Source organism: Lagopus leucura, unplaced genomic scaffold (assembly GCF_019238085.1).
Source record: "Lagopus leucura isolate 7727_CA_CO unplaced genomic scaffold, USGS_WTPT01 Super-Scaffold_100001, whole genome shotgun sequence".
NCBI classification, from domain to species: Eukaryota; Metazoa; Chordata; class Aves; order Galliformes; family Phasianidae; genus Lagopus; species Lagopus leucura.
This window is the reverse complement of record NW_024962262.1, coordinates 76,066,690-76,076,177: the sequence shown is the minus strand read 5'-3', so window position 1 is coordinate 76,076,177 and position 9,488 is coordinate 76,066,690. Positions and strand designations below refer to the sequence as shown.

At 34.5% G+C, this 9,488-nt stretch overlaps 1 long non-coding RNA gene across 1 annotated transcript; it reads left to right on the top strand.

Annotated features, from left to right (window-relative positions):
• Positions 1-6,588: 6,588 nt before the first annotated feature.
• LOC122177271 lies at positions 6,589-9,212 on the top strand. Its single transcript, XR_006178028.1, has 3 exons — positions 6,589-6,681; positions 8,845-8,964; positions 9,089-9,212. It is a non-coding gene; the product is annotated as an uncharacterized LOC122177271 (long non-coding RNA).
• The last annotated feature ends 276 nt before the right edge of the window (positions 9,213-9,488 follow it).

Genomic DNA, 9,488 nt, shown 5'->3' with positions numbered 1-9,488 from the left:
ATCCGCCCTACTGAAATGTGTGTTTTAAGCAACTGCTACATGGGTTGGAAAGTTTACCTTTGTCTCTGTGCCCGTTCTGTGTTTAGTCTTTTGGCTGAGTCTGCTAAGGAGCGGGTTGTGTGAGGTTACTTTACATTGTATAGATTGGCAGCTGGCATCCTATCACCAAGTACTATAGATGTGTGCCCTCCAGCTTCCCAGACACATAGCAGCAGTCAGTACTGACTTACAATCACCACCAGCATAGTCCAGATTTCATCAAATGACTTTAACTCTGTTCACTGCAAATTCCTGAGTCACCCTGTGCTGCAGTATAAAATTTCCAAGAGAGAGATTCTTGCTGCTTGATCAGCTGTAGACTTGAACTTATGGATGAAGAATTAAAAAAAATAGAATGTTTTATATTTCACAATGTTCATTTGATACATGCACACTATATAACTCACTTCATGTTGATTCCTCCCCAGATGCAAAGGAATTCTGAAAAAAAATTTATGTTCTCATCTGACACACACCTGAACATTCCACTTTACAGTTCAATTTTTCCTCATGAACATAAGAACCCTCTTAAAAACAAGATAAAAAATATTTTTGACGTTAATATTTTTATGACATAAGCACCTCAATTTTAAATGTCACTATATTTGTGCTTATTCAGCAGTCCACTGAATCTTATATGTAATAAATTCCAAGAAATACAATAGGCTTGTTTTGGTAAACCGAGAGAGACATAAGACAGATATATCACTACTGGAAACAACAAAATTTCATGCTTAAGAAAACTATAAGACAGGCATGAATAATCACACAGTAAAAATTCATATTTGAATTATATGCTGTCATTTCTTATAATCACTTTAGAGAGACCACATCTTTGCTTTATCTATTCATTGTCTGTTTGACACCTAAGTCACAAGATCCACATTTGACACAAACTGACCCCTCACTAGTTGCAGACAAGCTAGTACTTTGGGACAGTGCTACCTACTGTATACGCAATTCTTATAAAACCATCTTTTAATTTTCTTGCTGTTTGACAATCTGAGACTTGTGTGCTTGGAACAACACTGGCATTAATAAAAAGGTCAAATAAAAGTGCTTTTAATGGGCCAACAAAGCTGGGAACGGAGCCAGATTTTTATGGGCTAGCTTTGGCATAAAAGTAGACTTTCCACTCTCCTGAAAGCCAGATGTACTTGGTTGCTCTCCTCATCACTATAATCAGAATTCTTTGATGATTCTGAAGCTAGAAAATTACTGTTTAACCAGTTGTTCAGTTATATCTATAACAGGAATTGGAGAATGGTCTTCTTCTACCTTTAGGTTTATTTCAGATCTGCCTAGGCACCCGTCTCTACTACTTCTGGAAAAGGAATAAAGCAATAGACAATTGCATACGAAGGCCTCCAACTTCTGAGCAGGAGCAGATGAGAAAGTAATTGTTGCAACCAGAACTGGTTTGGCACTCTGAAAGGCTCTTGGTGCAAAGTCATGTCTAGGAAAGGAAGAGAGTAAATGCTGAGTAGTCAGTGGAATCAGCAAATTGACCACAATATTAATGGAAATTCTGCTGCATTAATTCTTCCTCTGTGGCTTTGATATTTTCTGAGACAAGGTCTGGCATTAACCTCTCTGTGTATTTTTTACTCCATTGCTAATATATTGATTTTAGTGGAAGACTACTTAGAGAAGAAGGTGTTACTCAGGCTAAGCATCAGCACTGAATCTGTTTGTGAGGAGTGAGACCTGAATTGAGCAATGATGCAAGAGTGAAATAAGTAACACTATGTTTGGAAGACAAAGAGTGAAACTTTGGTGATTCACTCCAGTGCCAAGACTCAAGGGTGTAAAAATGAAGTGGTTAGTTCCCTACAGATAGTTCTGATAATAAAATCTAAATGAATGTTTTGGGTCCTCTTATACTTTGCATAAATTCACACTCATGTTGTCATTGGAATACCTTCTCCCTTCCTGAGAGATTTTCCAGGAGAAAGTAATGTGGTCCATAATTCAGGTTTTAAAGGACCAAACTACTGTATGCATAAAATAGCTGGAGCTTTGTCAATTCCATCCTCACAGCTTGCTCTCCAGAACTGAGCTGGCAACGGAAGTGAAAGGAGGTGTCAGAGAATTTGCTGCTTTTGGGACAAAAACAATGATTCTAAGAATGTAGTTTTCTTCTGGGTTTTGTCTTACTGGGAGAGAAGAAAACAATAATTTCTCTTTCAGGATCTATGCGGAAATGTGAACGTTACAGGTAAAAGTAGTATATAAAGATAATGTGGAAGAAGACATATTTTACCTATTCTTATCTGTGAAATACTAAAATTAGATTGACAAATAATATTTTTTTTCCTGTGAATTATATAAATTCTTAATACATCTAAGAAAAAAAATTTACACACGTTTAAAACTTATGCCTCTATTTTGACTTTAGTGGAACTCTATAGTGTGACTAGATTAAAAAGTGGGCAGTCTGCTTTAGAGATTACTTTAAATGAACTTTCATTACTTTAGGATATTAAATGTAAATCTAACTGAAGGTGGAAATTTTTTTCAATATAAGTACTTTTAAAAATTTCTCTTTTTCCAAAAATGAAATATTATTACTATCCTAATAATACCACTTAGCCTTGCTGAATTTTGCCAACTTGAATATTTCCATCAACTTCAACTCTGTTTCCTGCAGTCTTATGAGGAATTGGACCATAGGGAACTTTCCTTTTTTTTTTTTTTTTTTTTTTTTTTTGTAGAAATGCGATGCAATTTTGGAAAACATTCAGGGAACTTTTAGAATAAAGAAGAACACACTTTCTTTACAATTTGGATTTGAAATACCCAAAGACTGAGAATTTCCTAACAAGCTTTGAAGAACTCAAGGCTTTCAGGCTCTTTGTTGGAACCCTAATGCCAAATTAATCAGAGCTTGATATTTTCCCAGTGCTCCTAAATCTTAAAGTTTTCTGCCTAAAGCTCCAAATCTATCTCATCTACTAGGCCTTCTGAGGCTTCCAGACTCTACTCTCTCCGCCATAATAACTGATGGAGAGCTAGAAGTCATCAAGTTTTGTCTTATACCAAAAAAACTGGTTTTGTTTCTGAAAAAATATATTTTTCTCCAGATCTTTTGTCTTGAAATATTACACCCATAACACCCATAACACTCTATCTTACACTCAGAACACTCTGTGTTCTGAGACACAGAGAATACCATTTTGTCAATATGCCATTTTTCCCAAAGAGCAGAAATGCATACATGTCCATAAAGTAAAGTCCCATGCCTGTTAATGCTTTTACTACCAGCAACTGACTGTTAAACTGATCAAGGAAAAATATCAAAATCTTCCTCTTAAACTAAATTTCGTAGGAAGCAGAGTATCCATGGCTTGATCCATATGTAGTTCAATTTTTGAAACATTTATTTCTATAAGCTTCAGGTCAGAATTAACAGATTACAGCGATGATATCTCTGTTAAAAGTTAGCAAAATACTTTTGATTTGCAGGTTCACAGAAGAGATCTCCATTGTGAATCGTTTAAAATATTAAAACACATCTAGGATATAATTCCTTAAAGTTGCCAAAACCAAAGACAATTTCATTTCATTACAGTCATGTGATGACAAGTCTAAAATCAGTTTCACTGTCAGTAATTATATATGATCTAGAGAGATAAATTTTATGAAATAAATGCTGACAGAATAATATTTACACATAACTAAAGTAATATTTCTACAATTTGGCAGATTCATAAAAATAACATCTGTTATGTTTTTCTGAACTCACACATACTCTTTAAGTATCACCCAGCAATGTTCTCCTTACCAGTTATTTTTTTTTTTTTCCAGAAGTAAAATATATTTTATTAAAAAAATAATATAACTTTAATAATAACCATTATTCCATCTGTTGTATTTTTACCTGCAGGCAGCTAAGCATCACACAGCAATTCATTCACTCCCAACTCTCCTGGAGAGATGGGGGTTGAGAATCAAGAAAAACAATGTAGAGTTCATCGGCTGAGATAAAAACTGTTTACTAAGACAAAAAAGGAAAAGAAAAATAATAGTAATTATGTATATATATGTATATATTTACAAAAGTGATGCACAATGCAATTGCTGACCACCTGCTAACTGATGACTAACAAATACCCCACCAGTGTGGGGGCAGTGACTCCCCACCCCGGACTCACTCCCCACAGTATTACAGTTTTTGCATGATGTCACATGGTATAGAATATCCCTTTGGTGTGTTTAGGTCAGCTGTCCTGTCCCCTCCCAGCTCCTTATGCACCTCCAGTCCCTTTGCTGGCAGGGCATCATGACAAGCTGAAACGTTCTTGGCTTTGTGCATCATTGCTCAGCAACAGCTAAAACATCAGTGTGCTATCAACATTGTTTTTTTCCTAAAGCCAAAACAAAACATCATAGCACCAAAAGCAAAGAACCAGAAACATTATATTTTAGCGTCACATTGCACCAGGAGAGATTCTGATCACATATTAGGAAGAATTCATTCTCAGAAAGAGCAGTGAGTCAGTGTCACAGGCTGCCCAGGGAGGTGGTGGAATCACTGTTCCTGGAGGTGTTTCAGGAAAGGGCAGATGTAATATTTAGGGTCATGGTTTAGTGGTCAATATTGGTGGTAGGTGGATGGTTGTACTAGGTGGTCTTTTAGAGGCCTTTACCAACCTTAATGATTCCATGATTCTATACTCACGAACTTGTACTTGAAGCTTAGACAGCCTATTTTAAAACAGAAGGTATTTTTGGCATCTTTTCTTGTTTAACATACATCTTATTCAGTCATATCAACCAACTTGAAAATTAAAACAGTCTTGCACTTTGACCTCATCCAACCGGACTGTGCATTGCCTATGTGGAAGATTTAAATGCGAAATATGAACCCTGGTTTAAGAACTGGGGAATATTAGCTGTGTGGCCTCATTTTCAAACGACAGTTGTTCTTAATGAAAAGTTAGTCCAGGATTTTACCTTTCAGCACATGCCAATTTGAAAGATCTGTACAAATAAACTAGTTAACTGAGCTTACTAGGATACAAATAAGCATTGTTATGAGGCTTCTGTATAACCTGCTAAACATGTATTAATTTTGAATTAAGAGGTAAATTGGACATCCTCAGAAGCAAATATGAGTCTAGTTAAATAAAAAGTTTCTCTATCTTTTGAATGGCTGGACATCTACACGAAGTATTTCTCAGCCTGTTCCTTTTATAACAATTTATAATGAACTTACAAATATTAAGAAAATAAGCATGCAAGGATGTTGACTCTCTAAGTTAAAAGGGGGATCTGTGGACATTGCGATGTATTATCTTGTAGTACTTACTGTTTGAATTAACTTAAGGAGAACAGAACAGATTCACTGAGAACATGAATAAATCCATCATATGACAAAGCAGTTCAATTAACACATGCGGCATTATCACAGACACAAACAGAAAGTAAAAATAAACCTTTGTAAAGTTTGTTTTGCAAAATAAAATGTAGTTGTCTTTCATTTTGACATCAAAGGCATAAATCACAATTTAAAATAATCACATTTGCCTTTTGAAGTCCTTATTAAAACAGGCATTGTCCCATTGTGCGAATCCTACTTCCGTAAGGAAATCTTTCTTTTCTCTTGTAGCTATAAAAAGAATTCTTTCTACATTTTACATAAAATCCTTTATCTGGAAATTGACAGGTTGAAGGAGTTGGATATTAAAGGAAAATAAAGATGTTTTATTTCAGACTTATTCCAGTCAGTTTTCTTATTTGAAGTCTGAAGCTTTCCTGGGCTTAACTATCATTGGCCTGATAAAGGTGAATCACAAAACAAAAAAATTTGAAAGAGGAGCAAATGTATTAAGAAGGCAAAAAAAAAAAAAAAAAAAAATCAAACAAGAAAAAAAGGTCTATAAATGCAAATTTTGTGAATCTAAAAAACAAAAGCAAACAAACAAAAAACAACAACAACAAAAATCCAACAAAACATGAGAGAGGAGAGAGATGAGACTAATTATGGAGTATCCAAAAAACGTTCTCAGAATCTTTTACATAACATATTTTATTGTCTCCTTTAAAATAACTTCTTTCCTTATGAAAATGAATCAGTGTTCATAGGGGTTACTTAGTTTAGCAGCTGCCTGCTTTGTCTGGATTTCTATGCTTTCAAAAACCTTGTAAGAAGTAAAGTGTCATGTACCGGAGGCAATGGCTGCCTGAGTCCAGAGAGGCTAGTGGGAGATCTAGTTGTGAGGCAGCAGCTCTGAAATTACTCAGAAATCCTGCTTTTACCAATCCCAAATAAATCATAAGTTTGGCAAAAGAACTGGAATATGAATGAAATAATTTGGAGACAGGAATTTCTTCCAGCAAATGCAAAATATCTTAGTACTCCCCAAGAAAGTACTTCCACCAAAAGGAAATCTGTACCGAGTAAGAGAACTTTGAGTGCTCCACATGATATCTTGTTTGAAATGAGTCACACAGAATACAGCACTTGCTACAGAAATTTTATGTGATGCTTGACATTACAACTGGAAGTTGTATCTTGTGATGCTCCTCCCATCAGGCAGGCCGAGAAGCAGAGGTAAAATCATTCTCCACTGACGTCAATGGGAGTTCTGCCACTGTCTGAGACCAGGGCCAGGAGATCACTCCAGGATTTTTTCTCAGGTGATTTATCATAATTTTTTTTTGTTTTGTTTTTATTTTGACAACTTCACAGTTGAGAGTCCACTTTGTCTTTTTATATATGGCATTTTAACATATTTCTATTGCTTATAATTTTTTTTTCTACTAGCTGGAATGTATGTTATAGCAAGATTTAAAAAAACATAAAGGTGAGTGTTGAAATCATGCTCCTGTATGCTCACTAGTATGTGTTATTTACCCTTCTAATTGTGGTTGCTTCTACTTGTATTAGTGGGTGTCCTGTGGAATTTCAGGGGATTTGGCTCTTCATTTTGTGGTTCCAAGCCATGACCAACTTTTGAATAAGAAATCCTCCCATTCACAGGGAGGTAATTTTTGGAGCCAAGGATAATGCTACTTCTGTTTGCTGAATAATAATGTTATAGTTTAATTTCTATTTCTGAGAGCACAGACTCTAATAGCAACAGAAGTTTACCAACAGTAAAAGGTTTAGCATGGATTTCTAGGTGTTCTATCTAAATGTCATGAAACAAGAATACTCTTACCATAAAAAAATATCTCTACAGAAATAATTTCCCAATAGAATAGGTTGAAATGTTCTGACAAGAGTACATCCTTTTTCTGTTTGCCATATCACACTAGTAGACATTTCATTGCACTATAGTATTTCATAAATATTTCAAAGAAAATGGATGAGTGTTCTGCTAGAATCTTCACCTTATGAGCTATCGAGCTAACAAGGGCTTAGTGAAGAAATACAACATGGGAATGCACTTGTTTCAGTGATGTTTAATGGCATTCTAGGATTTCAAAAGTTCTCTTTTTATTCAAATTTTTCTCTCAACTGAAATCAGAATTATATGCAAAAATTCAAGAAGAAGCAAGTGGAACTGAAATTACTGCTAAAATACCTATATCCAACTTTTCCTCATTAGAGGAATACTAGAAAGAGAGTAGAAAATACATAATTGGATATTAAAAATCAATATCTCATCCTGACTGGTGAAACAGAAAAAAGATGACCGAGCACTGCTTACTGCATAACCTATTTTTCCATCCAAAAACTGAAGAGCTAGGAAGTGCTAGCAGAAAATGAAAAACATGCCTTGTTCTGTTGAGTTATCATTGGCTTCACACCAATGTTTTGCATAAACCAAGGACAGATGTCATTATTTCTTGGCTTAAGGTAATTTTGTCAGCTCAACACTGCTTGGTTAAAGGACAAAACTATTTCTAAGCTGTTATTAATATTTTATAAATTTATTTGTATACAGAGGAACTGATATCTATATTTTATATTCGGTTCAATATCCAAGAACTGTTAACTGAAGCTTCACATATGAAAGGCAAATAATAGAGCATAAAGGCATTCTTTGTACTTCTAGCAAAGGTCAATTTACCAATCTAGTAAAAAATTATTCATGTAATCCTGTGCTGAGAAAATGTTAAATTTTCATGATCTTAAATTATTTAGCAATGGGTTGGAGAGATTCTGGTAAAGAAAAAATAATTATTTGTTTTAATAATGTAACAAAGTGATTATTTAACTATGCTAATTACTAAAACTTTCCAGAGTTCTAAGAAAATCTTAACGAGGAACTTTCAGGCCAGTTAATTTACAAAGTATCATGTTACTGTGTTCTTTCATTTGTCAGTACTAATGGGAAAGGGACACCAACAGTACTGTGAAACAGATCATTCTCATGATTTTTAAGGGCCTAGAGGTAGTATAATTAAATTAAATGAAGGAGCATTTTAAAATATTCTAATTTGTTACCAGTGTTTATGTGCTTAATTGCAGTTAGCAAATGATAGAATTTCAGAAACTGTAACTCAACAACTTGATACAAAGAACAATATTGCAAACAAAACAAATTCTGGAGCTATTTATGTGGGTAAAGCATTTGAAGTTTTAAAATATATTTCATTATTTGATCTAAAAACTGATAATAGAAGCAGAATTTGCACCTGCATCTGGCTTCCAAGTGATATTTGAAAATCGAAATAGAAGCATTCTGCTGTTCACACAGATACAGAGCCACATCTTGTGAAGACAGGAGAAAATATTATTATAAATATAAATCAGTGTAGTAGCTATTAGTATAAAGCTATCAAAAAAAGCAGCTTCAAGAAATAAGTGAAGAGTGTGTCATCAGGAGGACAGTATCTTGTTTTTCTCCATAGGGAACTGGAAAAGCAGTCGTCAGGGTCATCACAGAAAAGTAATATACGCACTACTAAGACATCTGGAAACTACCTAAGGGACACTGTATACAACAAAAGATAGTAGAGTTCAGTATGGAGGTAATATCATTTTCTTTCAATTAACATTTTTTTAAATGCATGGTGTTAATCTGAAACAAGGTCTGGGAATGTTTTAATATTTTTTAATTGCAGTCCTATGATAAATGTTGTTTTCTTTCTTTAGAGACGCTCCTATATGATATATAGATGTGCTTCCAAGGTGCAATGGATTTACAACTATACAAAATCTACTGGAACACTTGTGGAAATCATAAAGATTGTGATATTATCAGATGTGAATGCAGGAAAGCAAGCAATTTACACCCTTCCATCCCTACTTGCCTCCGCCAATAAAACAAAACAAAACAGAAAACAAAACAAGAAAAAACACAACAAAATGAAAAATGGGAAAAGGCAGACTGGGAATAACAAATAGCTTATATACAGGTTATACTTGCAGACAGAAATACTTCCTTGATTCACTATGCTGGAACTACACCTACCTATATTTCTATAGTTAAAACAACATATGGATGAGTCGAGTCAGTATTAAGTTTCCAGATCTGAATCAGTGTCAGTGATCT